Genomic DNA, 21,020 nt, shown 5'->3' with positions numbered 1-21,020 from the left:
TCATCCACTGAATCACTATGTCACAAAATGCAGTTTTCAGCTCAGAAAGCTTATTTCTGACATTCTAACAGCTCAATTAGAGCATTTAAGTAATGAACAGTGTTCTTTGTCAAAACTGACATTCTCATCATCCACTGATCCACTTTGTCACAAAATGCAGTTTTCAGCTCCGAAAGCTTGTTTCTGACATTCTAACAGCTCAATTAGAGCATTTTAGTAATGAACAGTGTTCTTTGTCAAAAGTGACATTCTCATCATCCACTGATGCTTTTTGTCACAAAATGCAGTTCTCAGCTCAGAAAGCTTGTTTCTGACATTCTAACAGCTCAATTGGAGCATTTTAGTAATGAACAGTGTTCTTTGTCAAAACTGACATTCTCATCATCCACTGATGCACTATGTCACAAAATGCAGTTCTCAGCTCAGAAAGCTTGTTTCTGACATTCTAACAGCTCAATTAGAGCATTTTAGCAATGATCAGTGTTCTTTGTCAAAAGTGACATTCTCATCATCCACTGATTCACTTTGTCACAAAATGCAGTTCTCAGCTCAGAAAGCTTGTTTCTGACATTCTAACAGCTCAATTAGAGCATTTTAGTAATGATCAGTGTTCTTTGTCAAAAGTGACATTCTCATCATCGACTGATTCACTTTGTCACAAAATGCAGTTCTCAGCTCAGAAAGCTTGTTTCTGACATTCTAACAGCTCAATTAGAGCATTTTAGTAATGAACAGTGTTCTTTGTCAAAACTGACATTCTCATCATCCACTGATGAACTATGTCACAAAATGCATTTCTCAGCTCAGAAAGCTTGTTTCTGACATTCTAACAGCTCAATTGGAGCATTTCAGTAATGAACAGTGTTCTTTGTCAAAACTGACATTCTCATCATCCACTGATTCACTTTGTCACAAAATGCAGTTTTCAGCTCAGAAAGCTGGTTTCTGACATTCTAACAGCTCAATTAGAGCATTTTAGTAATGATCAGTGTTCTTTGTCAAAACTGACATTCTCATCATCCACTGATGAACTATGTCACAAAATGCAGTTCTCAGCTCAGAAAGCTTGTTTCTGACATTCTAACAGCTCAATTGGAGCATTTTAGTAATGATCAGTGTTCTTTGTCAAAACTGACATTCTCATCATCCACTGATGCTTTTTGTCACAAAATGCAGTTCTCAGCTCAGAAAGCTTGTTTCTGACATTCTAACAGCTCAATTGGAGCATTTTAGTAATGAACAGTGTTCTTTGTCAAAACTGACATTCTCATCATCCACTGATGCACTATGTCACAAAATGCAGTTCTCAGCTCAGAAAGCTTGTTTCTGACATTCTAACAGCTCAATTAGAGCATTTTAGCAATGATCAGTGTTCTTTGTCAAAAGTGACATTCTCATCATCCACTGATTCACTTTGTCACAAAATGCAGTTCTCAGCTCAGAAAGCTTGTTTCTGACATTCTAACAGCTCAATTAGAGCATTTTAGTAATGATCAGTGTTCTTTGTCAAAAGTGACATTCTCATCATCGACTGATTCACTTTGTCACAAAATGCAGTTCTCAGCTCAGAAAGCTTGTTTCTGACATTCTAACAGCTCAATTAGAGCATTTTAGTAATGAACAGTGTTCTTTGTCAAAACTGACATTCTCATCATCCACTGATGCTTTTTGTCACAAAATGCAGTTCTCAGCTCAGAAAGCTTGTTTCTGACATTCTAACAGCTCAATTGGAGCATTTTAGTAATGAACAGTGTTCTTTGTCAAAACTGACATTCTCATCATCCACTGATGCACTATGTCACAAAATGCAGTTCTCAGCTCAGAAAGCTTGTTTCTGACATTCTTACAGCTCAATTAGAGCATTTTAGCAATGATCAGTGTTCTTTGTCAAAAGTGACATTCTCATCATCCACTGATTCACTTTGTCACAAAATGCAGTTCTCAGCTCAGAAAGCTTGTTTCTGACATTCTAACAGCTCAATTAGAGCATTTTAGTAATGATCAGTGTTCTTTGTCAAAAGTGACATTCTCATCATCGACTGATTCACTTTGTCACAAAATGCAGTTCTCAGCTCAGAAAGCTTGTTTCTGACATTCTAACAGCTCAATTAGAGCATTTTAGTAATGAACAGTGTTCTTTGTCAAAACTGACATTCTCATCATCCACTGATGAACCATGTCACAAAATGCATTTCTCAGCTCAGAAAGCTTGTTTCTGACATTCTAACAGCTCAATTGGAGCATTTTAGTAATGAACAGTATTCATTGTCAAAACTGACATTCTCATCATCCACTGATGCACTTTGTCACAAAATGCAGTTTTCAGCTCAGAAAGCTTGTTTCTGACATTCTAACAGCTCAATTAGAGCATTTCAGTAATGAACAGTATTCATTGTCAAAACTGACATTCTCATCATCCACTGATGCACTTTGTCACAAAATGCAGTTTTCAGCTCAGAAAGCTTGTTTCTGACATTCCAACAGCTCATTAGAGCATTTTAGTAATGAACAGTATTCATTGTCAAAACTGACATTCTCATCATCCACTGATACACTTTGTCACAAAATGTATTTTTCAGCTCAGAAAGCTTGTTTCTGACATTCTAACAGCTCAATTAGAGCATTTTAGTAATGAACAGTGTTCTTTGTCAAAAACTGACGTTCTCATCATCCACTGATGCACTTTGTCACAAAATGCAGTTTTCAGCTCAGAAAGCTTGTTTCTGACATTCTAACAGCTCAATTAGAGCATTTCAGTAATGAACAGTGTTCTTTGTGAAAACTGACATTCTCATCATCCACTTATGCACTTTGTCACAAAATGCAGTTTTCAGCTCAGAAAGCTTGTTTCTGACATTCTAACAGCTCAATTAGAGCATTTTAGTAATGAACAGTATTCATTGTCAAAACTGACATTCTCATCATCCACTGAATCACTATGTCACAAAATGCAGTTTTCAGCTCAGAAAGCTTGTTTCTGACATTCTAACAGCTCAATTAGAGCATTTTAGTAATGAACAGTATTCATTGTCAAAACTGACATTCTCATCATACACTGATACACTTTGTCACAAAATGTAGTTTTCAGCTCAGAAAGCTTGTTTCTGACATTCTAACAGCTCAATTAGAGCATTTTAGTAATGAACAGTGTTCTTTGTCAAAAACTGACATTCTCATCATCCACTGATGCACTTTGTCACAAAATGCAGTTTTCAGCTCAGAAAGCTTGTTTCTGACATTCTAACAGCTCAATTAGAGCATTTTAGTAATGAACAGAATTCATTGTCAAAACTGACATTCTCATCATCCACTGATACACTTTGTCACAAAATGTAGTTTTCAGCTCAGAAAGCTTGTTTCTGACATTCTAACAGCTCACTGAAAGCATTTCAGTAATGAACAGTGTTCTTTGTCAAAACTGACATTCTCATCATCCACTGAATCACTATGTCACAAAATGCAGTTTTCAGCTCTGAAAGCTTGTTTTCTGACATTCTAACAGCTCAATTAGAGCATTTTAGTAATGAACAGTGTTCTTTGTCAAAACTGACATTCTCATCATCCACTGATCCACTTTGTCACAAAATGCAGTTTTCAGCTCAGAAAGCTTGTTTCTGACATTCTAACAGCTCAATTAGAGCATTTTAGTAATGAACAGTATTCATTGTCAAAACTGACATTCTCATCATCCACTGATACACTTTGTCACAAAATGTAGTTTTCAGCTCAGAAAGCTTGTTTCTGACATTCTAACAGCTCATTGAGAGCATTTCAGTAATGCACAGTGTTCTTTGTCAAAACTGACATTCTCATCATCCACTGATGCACTTTGTCACAAAATGCAGTTTTCAGCTCAGAAAGCTTATTTCTGACATTCTAACAGCTCAATTAGAGCATTTTAGTAATGAACAGTGTTCTTTGTCAAAACTGACATTCTCATCATCCACTGATCCACTTTGTCACAAAATGCAGTTTTCAGCTCAGAAAGCTTGTTTCTGACATTCTAACAGCTCAATTAGAGCATTTTAGTAATGAACAGTGTTCTTTGTCAAAACTGACATTCTCATCATCCACTGATCCACTTTGTCACAAAATGCAGTTTTCAGCTCAGAAAGCTTGTTTCTGACATTCTAATAGCTCAATTAGAGCATTTTAGTAATGAACAGTATTCATTGTCAAAACTGACATTCTCATCATCCACTGATCCACTTTGTCACAAAATGCAGTTTTCAGCTCAGAAAGCTTGTTTCTGACATTCTAACAGCTCAATTAGAGCATTTTAGTAATGAACAGTATTCATTGTCAAAACTGACATTCTCATCATCCACTGATACACTTTGTCACAAAATGTAGTTTTCAGCTCAGAAAGCTTGTTTCTGACATTCTAACAGCTCAATTAGAGCATTTTAGTAATGAACAGTATTCATTGTCAAAACTGACATTCTCATCATCCACTGATGCACTTTGTCACAAAATGCAGTTTTCAGCTCAGAAAGCTTGTTTCTGACATTCTAACAGCTCAATTAGAGCATTTTAGTAATGAACAGTATTCATTGTCAAAACTGACATTCTCATCATCCACTGATGCACTTTGTCACAAAATGCAGTTTTCAGCTCAGAAAGCTTGTTTCTGACATTATAACAGCTCAATTAGAGCATTTTAGTAATGAACAGTGTTCTTTGTCAAAACTGACATTCTCATCATCCACTGATCCACTTTGTCACAAAATGCAGTTTTCAGCTCAGAAAGCTTGTTTCTGACATTCTAACAGCTCAATTAGAGCATTTTAGTAATGAACAGTATTCATTGTCAAAACTGACATTCTCATCATCCACTGATACACTTTGTCACAAAATGTAGTTTTCAGCTCAGAAAGCTTGTTTCTGACATTCTAACAGCTCATTGAGAGCATTTCAGTAATGAACAGTGTTCTTTGTCAAAACTGACATTCTCATCATCCACTGAATCACTATGTCACAAAATGCCTTTTTCTGCCCAGAAAGCTTGTTTCTGACATTCTAACAGCTCAATTAGAGCATTTTTTAGTAATGAACAGTATTCATTGTCAAAACTGACATTCTCATCATCCACTGATACACTTTGTCACAAACTGTAGTTTTCAGCTCAGAAAGCTTGTTTCTGACATTCTAACAGCTCATTGAGAGCATTTCAGTAATGCACAGTGTTCTTTGTCAAAACTGACATTCTCATCATCCACTGATGCACTTTGTCACAAAATGCAGTTTTCAGCTCAGAAAGCTTATTTCTGACATTCTAACAGCTCAATTAGAGCATTTTAGTAATGAACAGTGTTCTTTGTCAAAAGTGACATTCTCATCATCGACTGATTCACTTTGTCACAAAATGCAGTTCTCAGCTCAGAAAGCTTGTTTCTGACATTCTAACAGCTCAATTAGAGCATTTTAGTAATGAACAGTGTTCTTTGTCAAAACTGACATTCTCATCATCCACTGATGAACTATGTCACAAAATGCAGTTCTCAGCTCAGAAAGCTTGTTTCTGACATTCTAACAGCTCAATTAGAGCATTTTAGTAATGAACAGTGTTCTTTGTCAAAACTGACATTCTCATCATCCACTGATCCACTTTGTCACAAAATGCAGTTTTCAGCTCAGAAAGCTTGTTTCTGACATTCTAATAGCTCAATTAGAGCATTTTAGTAATGAACAGTATTCATTGTCAAAACTGACATTCTCATCATCCACTGATCCACTTTGTCACAAAATGCAGTTTTCAGCTCAGAAAGCTTGTTTCTGACATTCTAACAGCTCAATTAGAGCATTTTAGTAATGAACAGTATTCATTGTCAAAACTGACATTCTCATCATCCACTGATACACTTTGTCACAAAATGTAGTTTTCAGCTCAGAAAGCTTGTTTCTGACATTCTAACAGCTCAATTAGAGCATTTTAGTAATGAACAGTATTCATTGTCAAAACTGACATTCTCATCATCCACTGATGCACTTTGTCACAAAATGCAGTTTTCAGCTCAGAAAGCTTGTTTCTGACATTATAACAGCTCAATTAGAGCATTTTAGTAATGAACAGTGTTCTTTGTCAAAACTGACATTCTCATCATCCACTGATCCACTTTTTCACAAAATGCAGTTTTCAGCTCAGAAAGCTTGTTTCTGACATTCTAACAGCTCAATTAGAGCATTTTAGTAATGAACAGTATTCATTGTCAAAACTGACATTCTCATCATCCACTGATACACTTTGTCACAAAATGTAGTTTTCAGCTCAGAAAGCTTGTTTCTGACATTCTAACAGCTCAATTAGAGCATTTCAGTAATGAACAGTATTCATTGTCAAAACTGACATTATCATCATCCACTGATGCACTTTGTCACAAAATGCAGTTTTCAGCTCAGAAAGCTTGTTTTCTGACATTCTAACAGCTCAATTAGAGCATTTTAGTAATGAACAGTGTTCTTTGTCAAAACTGACATTCTCATCATCCACTGATACACTTTGTCACAAAATGTAGTTTTCAGCTCAGAAAGCTTGTTTCTGACATTCTAACAGCTCAATTAGAGCATTTTAGTAATGAACAGTGTTCTTTGTCAAAAACTGACATTCTCATCATCCACTGATGCACTTTGTCACAAAATGCAGTTTTCAGCTCAGAAAGCTTGTTTCTGACATTCTAACAGCTCAATTAGAGCATTTCAGTAATGAACAGTATTCATTGTCAAAACTGACATTCTCATCATCCACTGATCCACTTTGTCACAAAATGCAGTTTTCAGCTCAGAAAGCTTGTTTCTGACATTCTAACAGCTCACTGAGAGCATTTCAGTAATGAACAGTGTTCTTTGTCAAAACTGACATTCTCATCATCCACTGAATCACTATGTCACAAAATGCAGTTTTCAGCTCAGAAAGCTTGTTTCTGACATTCTAACAGCTCAATTAGAGCATTTTAGTAATGAACAGTATTCATTGTCAAAAATGACATTCTCATCATACACTGATACACTTTGTCACAAAATGTAGTTTTCAGCTCAGAAAGCTTGTTTCTGACATTCTAACAGCTCAATTAGAGCATTTTAGTAATGAACAGTGTTCTTTGTCAAAAACTGACATTCTCATCATCCACTGATGCACTTTGTCACAAAATGCAGTTTTCAGCTCAGAAAGCTTGTTTCTGACATTCTAACAGCTCAATTAGAGCATTTTAGTAATGAACAGAATTCATTGTCAAAACTGACATTCTCATCATCCACTGATACACTTTGTCACAAAATGTAGTTTTCAGCTCAGAAAGCTTGTTTCTGACATTCTAACAGCTCATTGAGAGCATTTCAGTAATGAACAGTGTTCTTTGTCAAAACTGACATTCTCATCATCCACTGAATCACTATGTCACAAAATGCAGTTTTCAGCTCAGAAAGCTTATTTCTGACATTCTAACAGCTCAATTAGAGCATTTAAGTAATGAACAGTGTTCTTTGTCAAAACTGACATTCTCATCATCCACTGATCCACTTTGTCACAAAATGCAGTTTTCAGCTCCGAAAGCTTGTTTCTGACATTCTAACAGCTCAATTAGAGCATTTTAGTAATGAACAGTATTCATTGTCAAAACTGACATTCTCATCATCCACTGATACACTTTGTCACAAAATGTAGTTTTCAGCTCAGAAAGCTTGTTTCTGACATTCTAACAGCTCACTGAAAGCATTTCAGTAATGAACAGTGTTCTTTGTCAAAACTGACATTCTCATCATCCACTGAATCACTATGTCACAAAATGCAGTTTTCAGCTCAGAAAGCTTGTTTCTGACATTCTAACAGCTCAATTAGAGCATTTTAGTAATGAACAGTGTTCTTTGTCAAAACTGACATTCTCATCATCCACTGATCCACTTTGTCACAAAATGCAGTTTTCAGCTCAGAAAGCTTGTTTCTGACATTCTAACAGCTCAATTAGAGCATTTTAGTAATGAACAGTATTCATTGTCAAAACTGACATTCTCATCATCCACTGATACACTTTGTCACAAAATGTAGTTTTCAGCTCAGAAAGCTTGTTTCTGACATTCTAACAGCTCATTGAGAGCATTTCAGTAATGCACAGTGTTCTTTGTCAAAACTGACATTCTCATCATCCACTGATGCACTTTGTCACAAAATGCAGTTTTCAGCTCAGAAAGCTTATTTCTGACATTCTAACAGCTCAATTAGAGCATTTTAGTAATGAACAGTGTTCTTTGTCAAAACTGACATTCTCATCATCCACTGATCCACTTTGTCACAAAATGCAGTTTTCAGCTCAGAAAGCTTGTTTCTGACATTCTAACAGCTCAATTAGAGCATTTTAGTAATGAACAGTGTTCTTTGTCAAAACTGACATTCTCATCATCCACTGATCCACTTTGTCACAAAATGCAGTTTTCAGCTCAGAAAGCTTGTTTCTGACATTCTAATAGCTCAATTAGAGCATTTTAGTAATGAACAGTATTCATTGTCAAAACTGACATTCTCATCATCCACTGATCCACTTTGTCACAAAATGCAGTTTTCAGCTCAGAAAGCTTGTTTCTGACATTCTAACAGCTCAATTAGAGCATTTTAGTAATGAACAGTATTCATTGTCAAAACTGACATTCTCATCATCCACTGATACACTTTGTCACAAAATGTAGTTTTCAGCTCAGAAAGCTTGTTTCTGACATTCTAACAGCTCAATTAGAGCATTTTAGTAATGAACAGTATTCATTGTCAAAACTGACATTCTCATCATCCACTGATGCACTTTGTCACAAAATGCAGTTTTCAGCTCAGAAAGCTTGTTTCTGACATTCTAACAGCTCAATTAGAGCATTTTAGTAATGAACAGTATTCATTGTCAAAACTGACATTCTCATCATCCACTGATGCACTTTGTCACAAAATGCAGTTTTCAGCTCAGAAAGCTTGTTTCTGACATTATAACAGCTCAATTAGAGCATTTTAGTAATGAACAGTGTTCTTTGTCAAAACTGACATTCTCATCATCCACTGATCCACTTTGTCACAAAATGCAGTTTTCAGCTCAGAAAGCTTGTTTCTGACATTCTAACAGCTCAATTAGAGCATTTTAGTAATGAACAGTATTCATTGTCAAAACTGACATTCTCATCATCCACTGATACACTTTGTCACAAAATGTAGTTTTCAGCTCAGAAAGCTTGTTTCTGACATTCTAACAGCTCATTGAGAGCATTTCAGTAATGAACAGTGTTCTTTGTCAAAACTGACATTCTCATCATCCACTGAATCACTATGTCACAAAATGCCTTTTTCTGCCCAGAAAGCTTGTTTCTGACATTCTAACAGCTCAATTAGAGCATTTTTTAGTAATGAACAGTATTCATTGTCAAAACTGACATTCTCATCATCCACTGATACACTTTGTCACAAACTGTAGTTTTCAGCTCAGAAAGCTTGTTTCTGACATTCTAACAGCTCATTGAGAGCATTTCAGTAATGCACAGTGTTCTTTGTCAAAACTGACATTCTCATCATCCACTGATGCACTTTGTCACAAAATGCAGTTTTCAGCTCAGAAAGCTTATTTCTGACATTCTAACAGCTCAATTAGAGCATTTTAGTAATGAACAGTGTTCTTTGTCAAAACTGACATTCTCATCATCCACTGATCCACTTTGTCACAAAATGCAGTTTTCAGCTCAGAAAGCTTGTTTCTGACATTCTAACAGCTCAATTAGAGCATTTTAGTAATGAACAGTGTTCTTTGTCAAAACTGACATTCTCATCATCCACTGATCCACTTTGTCACAAAATGCAGTTTTCAGCTCAGAAAGCTTGTTTCTGACATTCTAATAGCTCAATTAGAGCATTTTAGTAATGAACAGTATTCATTGTCAAAACTGACATTCTCATCATCCACTGATCCACTTTGTCACAAAATGCAGTTTTCAGCTCAGAAAGCTTGTTTCTGACATTCTAACAGCTCAATTAGAGCATTTTAGTAATGAACAGTATTCATTGTCAAAACTGACATTCTCATCATCCACTGATACACTTTGTCACAAAATGTAGTTTTCAGCTCAGAAAGCTTGTTTCTGACATTCTAACAGCTCAATTAGAGCATTTTAGTAATGAACAGTATTCATTGTCAAAACTGACATTCTCATCATCCACTGATGCACTTTGTCACAAAATGCAGTTTTCAGCTCAGAAAGCTTGTTTCTGACATTATAACAGCTCAATTAGAGCATTTTAGTAATGAACAGTGTTCTTTGTCAAAACTGACATTCTCATCATCCACTGATCCACTTTTTCACAAAATGCAGTTTTCAGCTCAGAAAGCTTGTTTCTGACATTCTAACAGCTCAATTAGAGCATTTTATTAATGAACAGTATTCATTGTCAAAACTGACATTCTCATCATCCACTGATACACTTTGTCACAAAATGTAGTTTTCAGCTCAGAAAGCTTGTTTCTGACATTCTAACAGCTCAATTAGAGCATTTTAGTAATGAACAGTATTCATTGTCAAAACTGACATTCTCATCATCCACTGATGCACTTTGTCACAAAATGCAGTTTTCAGCTCAGAAAGCTTGTTTCTGACATTCTAACAGCTCAATTAGAGCATTTCAGTAATGAACAGTATTCATTGTCAAAACTGACATTATCATCATCCACTGATGCACTTTGTCACAAAATGCAGTTTTCAGCTCAGAAAGCTTGTTTTCTGACATTCTAACAGCTCAATTAGAGCATTTTAGTAATGAACAGTGTTCTTTGTCAAAACTGACATTCTCATCATCCACTGATACACTTTGTCACAAAATGTAGTTTTCAGCTCAGAAAGCTTGTTTCTGACATTCTAACAGCTCAATTAGAGCATTTTAGTAATGAACAGTGTTCTTTGTCAAAAACTGACATTCTCATCATCCACTGATGCACTTTGTCACAAAATGCAGTTTTCAGCTCAGAAAGCTTGTTTCTGACATTCTAACAGCTCAATTAGAGCATTTCAGTAATGAACAGTATTCATTGTCAAAACTGACATTCTCATCATCCACTGATCCACTTTGTCACAAAATGCAGTTTTCAGCTCAGAAAGCTTGTTTCTGACATTCTAACAGCTCACTGAGAGCATTTCAGTAATGAACAGTGTTCTTTGTCAAAACTGACATTCTCATCATCCACTGAATCACTATGTCACAAAATGCAGTTTTCAGCTCAGAAAGCTTGTTTCTGACATTCTAACAGCTCAATTAGAGCATTTTAGTAATGAACAGTATTCATTGTCAAAAATGACATTCTCATCATACACTGATACACTTTGTCACAAAATGTAGTTTTCAGCTCAGAAAGCTTGTTTCTGACATTCTAACAGCTCAATTAGAGCATTTTAGTAATGAACAGTGTTCTTTGTCAAAAACTGACATTCTCATCATCCACTGATGCACTTTGTCACAAAATGCAGTTTTCAGCTCAGAAAGCTTGTTTCTGACATTCTAACAGCTCAATTAGAGCATTTTAGTAATGAACAGAATTCATTGTCAAAACTGACATTCTCATCATCCACTGATACACTTTGTCACAAAATGTAGTTTTCAGCTCAGAAAGCTTGTTTCTGACATTCTAACAGCTCATTGAGAGCATTTCAGTAATGAACAGTGTTCTTTGTCAAAACTGACATTCTCATCATCCACTGAATCACTATGTCACAAAATGCAGTTTTCAGCTCAGAAAGCTTATTTCTGACATTCTAACAGCTCAATTAGAGCATTTAAGTAATGAACAGTGTTCTTTGTCAAAACTGACATTCTCATCATCCACTGATCCACTTTGTCACAAAATGCAGTTTTCAGCTCCGAAAGCTTGTTTCTGACATTCTAACAGCTCAATTAGAGCATTTTAGTAATGAACAGTATTCATTGTCAAAACTGACATTCTCATCATCCACTGATACACTTTGTCACAAAATGTAGTTTTCAGCTCAGAAAGCTTGTTTCTGACATTCTAACAGCTCACTGAAAGCATTTCAGTAATGAACAGTGTTCTTTGTCAAAACTGACATTCTCATCATCCACTGAATCACTATGTCACAAAATGCAGTTTTCAGCTCAGAAAGCTTGTTTCTGACATTCTAACAGCTCAATTAGAGCATTTTAGTAATGAACAGTGTTCTTTGTCAAAACTGACATTCTCATCATCCACTGATCCACTTTGTCACAAAATGCAGTTTTCAGCTCAGAAAGCTTGTTTCTGACATTCTAACAGCTCAATTAGAGCATTTTAGTAATGAACAGTATTCATTGTCAAAACTGACATTCTCATCATCCACTGATACACTTTGTCACAAAATGCAGTTCTCAGCTCAGAAAGCTTGTTTCTGACATTCTAACAGCTCAATTAGAGCATTTTAGTAATGAACAGTGTTCTTTGTCAAAACTGACATTCTCATCATCCACTGATGAACTATGTCACAAAATGCAGTTCTCAGCTCAGAAAGCTTGTTTCTGACATTCTAACAGCTCAATTGGAGCATTTTAGTAATGATCAGTGTTCTTTGTCAAAACTGACATTCTCATCATCCACTGATGCTTTTTGTCACAAAATGCAGTTCTCAGCTCAGAAAGCTTGTTTCTGACATTCTAACAGCTCAATTGGAGCATTTTAGTAATGATCAGTGTTCTTTGTCAAAACTGACTTTCTCATCATCCAATTAGAGCATTTTAGTAATGATCAGTGTTCTTTGTCAAAAGTGACATTCTCATCATCCACTGATTCACTTTGTCACAAAATGCAGTTCTCAGCTCAGAAAGCTTGTTTCTGACATTCTAACAGCTCAATTAAAGCATTTTAGTAATGATCAGTGTTCTTTGTCAAAAGTGACATTCTTATCATCCACTGATTCACTTTGTCACAAAATGCAGTTCTCAGCTCAGAAAGCTTGTTTCTGACATTCTAACAGCTCAATTGGAGCATTTTAGTAATGATCAGTGTTCTTTGTCAAAACTGACATTCTCATCATCCAATTAGAGCATTTTAGTAATGATCAGTGTTCTTTGTCAAAAGTGACATTGTCATCATCCACTGATTCACTTTGTCACAAAATGCAGTTCTCAGCTCAGAAAGCTTGTTTCTGACATTCTAACAGCTCAATTGGAGCATTTTAGTAATGATCAGTGTTCTTTGTCAAAACTGACATTCTCATCATCCACTGATTCACTTTGTCACAAAATGCAGTTCTCAGCTCAGAAAGCTTGTTTCTGACATTCAATTAGAGCATTTTAGTAATGAACAGTGTTCTTTGTCAAAACTGACATTCTCATCATCCACTGATGCTTTTTGTCACAAAATGCAGTTCTCAGCTCAGAAAGCTTGTTTCTGACATTCTAACAACTCAATTAGTGCATTTTAGTAATGAACAGTGTTCTTTGTCAAAAGTGACATTCTCATCATCCACTGATTCACTTTGTCACAAAATGCAGTTTTCAGCTCAGAAAGCTTGTTTCTGACATTCTAACAGCTCAATTAGAGCATTTTAGTAATGAACAGTGTTCTTTGTCAAAACTGACATTCTCATCATCCACTGATGAACTATGTCACAAAATGCAGTTCTCAGCTCAGAAAGCTTGTTTCTGACATTCTAACAGCTCAATTGGAGCATTTTAGTAATGATCAGTGTTCTTTGTCAAAACTGACATTCTCATCATCCACTGATGCTTTTTGTCACAAAATGCAGTTTTCAGCTCAGAAAGCTTGTTTCTGACATTCTAACAGCTCAATTAGAGCATTTTAGTAATGAACAGTGTTCTTTGTCAAAACTGACATTCTCATCATCCACTGATGCACTATGTCACAAAATGCAGTTTTCAGCTCAGAAAGCTTGTTTCTGACATTCTAACAGCTCAATTGGAGCATTTTAGTAATGATCAGTGTTCTTTGTCAAAACTGACATTCTCATCATCCACTGATGCTTTTTGTCACAAAATGCAGTTTTCAGCTCAGAAAGCTTGTTTCTGATATTTTAACAGCTCAATTAGAGCATTTTAGTAATGAACAGTGTTCTTTGTCAAAACTGACATTCTCATCATCCACTGATGCACTTTGTCACAAAATGCAGTTTTCAGCTCAGAAAGCTTGTTTCTGACATTCTAACAGCTCAATTAGAGCATTTTAGTAATGATCAGTGTTCTTTGTCAAAAGTGACATTCTCATCATCCACTGATTCACTTTGTCACAAAATGCAGTTCTCAGCTCAGAAAGCTTGTTTCTGACATTCTAACAGCTCAATTAGAGCATTTTAGTAATGAACAGTGTTCTTTGTCAAAACTGACATTCTCATCATCCACTGATGCTTTTTGTCACAAAATGCAGTTCTCAGCTCAGAAAGCTTGTTTCTGACATTCTAACAGCTCAATTGGAGCATTTTAGTAATGAACAGTGTTCTTTGTCAAAACTGACATTCTCATCATCCACTGATGCACTATGTCACAAAATGCAGTTCTCAGATCAGAAAGCTTGTTTCTGACATTCTAACAGCTCAATTAGAGCATTTTAGCAATGATCAGTGTTCTTTGTCAAAAGTGACATTCTCATCATCCACTGATTCACTTTGTCACAAAATGCAGTTCTCAGCTCAGAAAGCTTGTTTCTGACATTCTAACAGCTCAATTAGAGCATTTTAGTAATGATCAGTGTTCTTTGTCAAAACTGACATTCTCATCATCGACTGATTCACTTTGTCACAAAATGCAGTTCTCAGCTCAGAAAGCTTGTTTCTGACATTCTAACAGCTCAATTAGAGCATTTTAGTAATGAACAGTGTTCTTTGTCAAAACTGACATTCTCATCATCCACTGATGAACTATGTCACAAAATGCATTTCTCAGCTCAGAAAGCTTGTTTCTGACATTCTAACAGCTCAATTGGAGCATTTCAGTAATGAACAGTGTTCTTTGTCAAAACTGACATTCTCATCATCCACTGATTCACTTTGTCACAAAATGCAGTTTTCAGCTCAGAAAGCTTGTTTCTGACATTCTAACAGCTCAATTAGAGCATTTTAGTAATGATCAGTGTTCTTTGTCAAAACTGACATTCTCATCATCCACTGATGCTTTTTGTCACAAAATGCAGTTTTCAGCTCAGAAAGCTTGTTTCTGACATTCTAACAGCTCAATTGGAGCATTTTAGTAATGATCAGTGTTCTTTGTCAAAACTGACATTCTCATCATCCACTGATGCTTTTTGTCACAAAATGCAGTTTTCAGCTCAGAAAGCTTGTTTCTGATATTTTAACAGCTCAATTAGAGCATTTTAGTAATGAACAGTGTTCTTTGTCAAAACTGACATTCTCATCATCCACTGATGCACTTTGTCACAAAATGCAGTTTTCAGCTCAGAAAGCTTGTTTCTGACATTCTAACAGCTCAATTAGAGCATTTTAGTAATGATCAGTGTTCTTTGTCAAAAGTGACATTCTCATCATCCACTGATTCACTTTGTCACAAAATGCAGTTCTCAGCTCAGAAAGCTTGTTTCTGACATTCTAACAGCTCAATTAGAGCATTTTAGTAATGAACAGTGTTCTTTGTCAAAACTGACATTCTCATCATCCACTGATGCTTTTTGTCACAAAATGCAGTTCTCAGCTCAGAAAGCTTGTTTCTGACATTCTAACAGCTCAATTAGAGCATTTTAGTAATGATCAGTTTCTTTGTCAAAAGTGACATTCTCATCATCGACTGATTCACTTTGTCACAAAATGCAGTTCTCAGCTCAGAAAGCTTGTTTCTGACATTCTAACAGCTCAATTAGAGCATTTTAGTAATGAACAGTGTTCTTTGTCAAAACTGACATTCTCATCATCCACTGATGAACTTTGTCACAAAATGCATTTCTCAGCTCAGAAAGCTTGTTTCTGACATTCTAACAGCTCATTTGGAGCATTTCAGTAATGAACAGTGTTCTTTGTCAAAACTGACATTCTCATCATCCACTGATTCACTTTGTCACAAAATGCAGTTTTCAGCTCAGAAAGCTTGTTTCTGACATTCTAACAGCTCAATTAGAGCATTTTAGTAATGATCAGTGTTCTTTGTCAAAACTGACATTCTCATCATCCACTGATGAACTATGTCACAAAATGCAGTTCTCAGCTCAGAAAGCTTGTTTCTGACATTCTAACAGCTCAATTGGAGCATTTTAGTAATGATCAGTGTTCTTTGTCAAAACTGACATTCTCATCATCCACTGATGCTTTTTGTCACAAAATGCAGTTTTCAGCTCAGAAAGCTTGTTTTTGATATTTTAACAGCTCAATTAGAGCATTTTAGTAATGAACAGTGTTCTTTGTCAAAACTGACATTCTCATCATCCACTGATGCACTTTGTCACAAAATGCAGTTTTCAGCTCAGAAAGCTTGTTTCTGACATTCTAACAGCTCAATTGGAGCATTTTAGTAATGATCAGTGTTCTTTGTCAAAACTGACATTCTCATCATCCACTGATGCACTATGTCACAAAATGCAGTTCTCAGCTCAGAAAGCTTGTTTCTGACATTCTAACAGCTCAATTGGAGCATTTAAGTAATGAACAGTGTTCTTTGTCAAAACTGACATTCTCATCATCCACTGATCCACTTTGTCACAAAATGCAGTTTTCAGCTCCGAAAGCTTGTTTCTGACATTCTAACAGCTCAATTAGAGCATTTTAGTAATGAACAGTATTCATTGTCAAAACTGACATTCTCATCATCCACTGATACACTTTGTCACAAAATGTAGTTTTCAGCTCAGAAAGCTTGTTTCTGACATTCTAACAGCTCACTGAAAGCATTTCAGTAATGAACAGTGTTCTTTGTCAAAACTGACATTCTCATCATCCACTGAATCACTATGTCACAAAATGCAGTTTTCAGCTCAGAAAGCTTGTTTCTGACATTCTAACAGCTCAATTAGAGCATTTTAGTAATGAACAGTGTTCTTTGTCAAAACTGACATTCTCATCATCCACTGATCCACTTTGTCACAAAATGCAGTTTTCAGCTCAGAAAGCTTGTTTCTGACATTCTAACAGCTCAATTAGAGCATTTTAGTAATGAACAGTATTCATTGTCAAAACTGACATTCTCATCATCCACTGATACACTTTGTCACAAAATGCAGTTCTCAGCTCAGAAAGCTTGTTTCTGACATTCTAACAGCTCAATTAGAGCATTTTAGTAATGAACAGTATTCATTGTCAAAACTGACATTCTCATCATCCACTGATGAACTATGTCACAAAATGCAGTTCTCAGCTCAGAAAGCTTGTTTCTGACATTCCAACAGCTCAATTGGAGCATTTCAGTAATGAACAGTGTTCTTTGTCAAAACTGACATTCTCATCATCCACTGATTCACTTTGTCACAAAATGCAGTTTTCAGCTCAGAAAGCTTGTTTCTGACATTCTAACAGCTCAATTAGAGCATTTTAGTAATGATCAGTGTTCTTTGTCAAAACTGACATTCTCATCATCCACTGATGCATTTTGTCACAAAATGCAGTTCTCAGCTCAGAAAGCTTGTTTCTGACATTCTAACAGCTCAATTAGAGCATTTTAGTAATGAACAGTGTTCTTTGTCAAAACTGACATTCTCATCATCCACTGATGAACTATGTCACAAAATGCAGTTCTCAGCTCAGAAAGCTTGTTTCTGATATTTTAACAGCTCAATTAGAGCATTTTAGTAATGAACAGTGTTCTTTGTCAAAACTGACATTCTCATCATCCACTGATGCACTTTGTCACAAAATGCAGTTTTCAGCTCAGAAAGCTTGTTTCTGACATTCTAACAGCTCAATTAGAGCATTTTAGTAATGATCAGTGTTCTTTGTCAAAAGTGACATTCTCATCATCCACTGATTCACTTTGTCACAAAATGCAGTTCTCAGCTCAGAAAGCTTGTTTCTGACATTCTAACAGCTCAATTAGAGCATTTTAGTAATGAACAGTGTTCTTTGTCAAAACTGACATTCTCATCATCCACTGATGAACTATGTCACAAAATGCAGTTCTCAGCTCAGAAAGCTTGTTTCTGACATTCTAACAGCTCAATTGGAGCATTTTAGTAATGATCAGTGTTCTTTGTCAAAACTGACATTCTCATCATCCACTGATGCTTTTTGTCACAAAATGCAGTTCTCAGCTCAGAAAGCTTGTTTCTGACATTCTAACAGCTCAATTGGAGCATTTTAGTAATGATCAGTGTTCTTTGTCAAAACTGACTTTCTCATCATCCAATTAGAGCATTTTAGTAATGATCAGTGTTCTTTGTCAAAAGTGACATTCTCATCATCCACTGATTCACTTTGTCATAAAATGCAGTTCTCAGCTCAGAAAGCTTGTTTCTGACATTCTAACAGCTCAATTAAAGCATTTTAGTAATGATCAGTGTTCTTTGTCAAAAGTGACATTCTCATCATCCACTGATTCACTTTGTCACAAAATGCAGTTCTCAGCTCAGAAAGCTTGTTTCTGACATTCTAACAGCTCAATTAGAGCATTTTAGTAATGAACAGTGTTCTTTGTCAAAACTGACATTCTCATCATCCACTGATTCACTTTGTCACAAAATGCAGTTCTCAGCTCAGAAAGCTTGTTTCTGACATTCTAACAGCTCAATTAGAGCATTTTAGTAATGAACAGTGTTCTTTGTCAAAACTGACATTCTCATCATCCACTGATGAACTTTGTCACAAAATGCATTTCTCAGCTCAGAAAGCTTGTTTCTGACATTCTAACAGCTCAATTGGAGCATTTCAGTAATGAACAGTGTTCTTTGTCAAAACTGACATTCTCATCATCCACTGATTCACTTTGTCACAAAATGCAGTTTTCAGCTCAGAAAGCTTGTTTCTGACATTCTAACAGCTCAATTAGAGCATTTTAGTAATGATCAGTGTTCTTTGTCAAAACTGACATTCTCATCATCCACTGATGAACTATGTCACAAAATGCAGTTCTCAGCTCAGAAAGCTTGTTTCTGACATTCTAACAGCTCAATTGGAGCATTTTAGTAATGATCAGTGTTCTTTGTCAAAACTGACATTCTCATCATCCACTGATGCTTTTTGTCACAAAATGCAGTTTTCAGCTCAGAAAGCTTGTTTTTGATATTTTAACAGCTCAATTAGAGCATTTTAGTAATGAACAGTGTTCTTTGTCAAAACTGACATTCTCATCATCCACTGATGCACTTTGTCACAAAATGCAGTTTTCAGCTCAGAAAGCTTGTTTCTGACATTCTAACAGCTCAATTGGAGCATTTTAGTAATGATCAGTGTTCTTTGTCAAAACTGACATTCTCATCATCCACTGATGCACTATGTCACAAAATGCAGTTCTCAGCTCAGAAAGCTTGTTTCTGACATTCTAACAGCTCAATTGGAGCATTTAAGTAATGAACAGTGTTCTTTGTCAAAACTGACATTCTCATCATCCACTGATCCACTTTGTCACAAAATGCAGTTTTCAGCTCCGAAAGCTTGTTTCTGACATTCTAACAGCTCAATTAGAGCATTTTAGTAATGAACAGTATTCATTGTCAAAACTGACATTCTCATCATCCACTGATACACTTTGTCACAAAATGTAGTTTTCAGCTCAGAAAGCTTGTTTCTGACATTCTAACAGCTCACTGAAAGCATTTCAGTAATGAACAGTGTTCTTTGTCAAAACTGACATTCTCATCATCCACTGCATCACTATGTCACAAAATGCAGTTTTCAGCTCAGAAAGCTTGTTTCTGACATTCTAACAGCTCAATTAGAGCATTTTAGTAATGAACAGTGTTCTTTGTCAAAACTGACATTCTCATCATCCACTGATCCACTTTGTCACAAAATGCAGTTTTCAGCTCAGAAAGCTTGTTTCTGACATTCTAACAGCTCAATTAGAGCATTTTAGTAATGAACAGTATTCATTGTCAAAACTGACATTCTCATCATCCACTGATACACTTTGTCACAAAATGCAGTTCTCAGCTCAGAAAGCTTGTTTCTGACATTCTAACAGCTCAATTAGAGCATTTTAGTAATGAACAGTATTCATTGTCAAAACTGACATTCTCATCATCCACTGATGAACTATGTCACAAAATGCATTTCTCAGCTCAGAAAGCTTGTTTCTGACATTCCAACAGCTCAATTGGAGCATTTCAGTAATGAACAGTGTTCTTTGTCAAAACTGACATTCTCATCATCCACTGATTCACTTTGTCACAAAATGCAGTTTTCAGCTCAGAAAGCTTGTTTCTGACATTCTAACAACTCAATTAGAGCATTTTAGTAATGATCAGTGTTCTTTGTCAAAACTGACATTCTCATCATCCACTGATGCTTTTTGTCACAAAATGCAGTTCTCAGCTCAGAAAGCTTGTTTCTGACATTCTAACAGCTCAATTAGAGCATTTTAGTAATGAACAGTGTTCTTTGTCAAAACTGACATTCTCATCATCCACTGATGAACTATGTCACAAAATGCAGTTCTCAGCTCAGAAAGCTTGTTTCTGACATTCTAACAGCTCAATTGGAGCATTTTAGTAATGATCAGTGTTCTTTGTCAAAACTGACATTCTCATCATCCACTGATGCTTTTTGTCACAAAATGCAGTTTTCAGCTCAGAAAGCTTGTTTCTGATATTTTAACAGCTCAATTAGAGCATTTTAGTAATGAACAGTGTTCTTTGTCAAAACTGACATTCTCATCATCCACTGATGCACTTTGTCACAAAATGCAGTTTTCAGCTCAGAAAGCTTGTTTCTGACATTCTAACAGCTCAATTAGAGCATTTTAGTAATGATCAGTGTTCTTTGTCAAAAGTGACATTCTCATCATCCACTGATTCACTTTGTCACAAAATGCAGTTCTCAGCTCAGAAAGCTTGTTTCTGACATTCTAACAGCTCAATTAGAGCATTTTAGTAATGAACAGTGTTCTTTGTCAAAACTGACATTCTCATCATCCACTGATG

Source organism: Barbatula barbatula, assembly GCF_947034865.1.
Source record: "Barbatula barbatula genome assembly, chromosome: 6".
NCBI lineage: Eukaryota > Metazoa > Chordata > Actinopteri > Cypriniformes > Nemacheilidae > Barbatula > Barbatula barbatula.
This window is presented reverse-complemented; position numbering follows the sequence as displayed.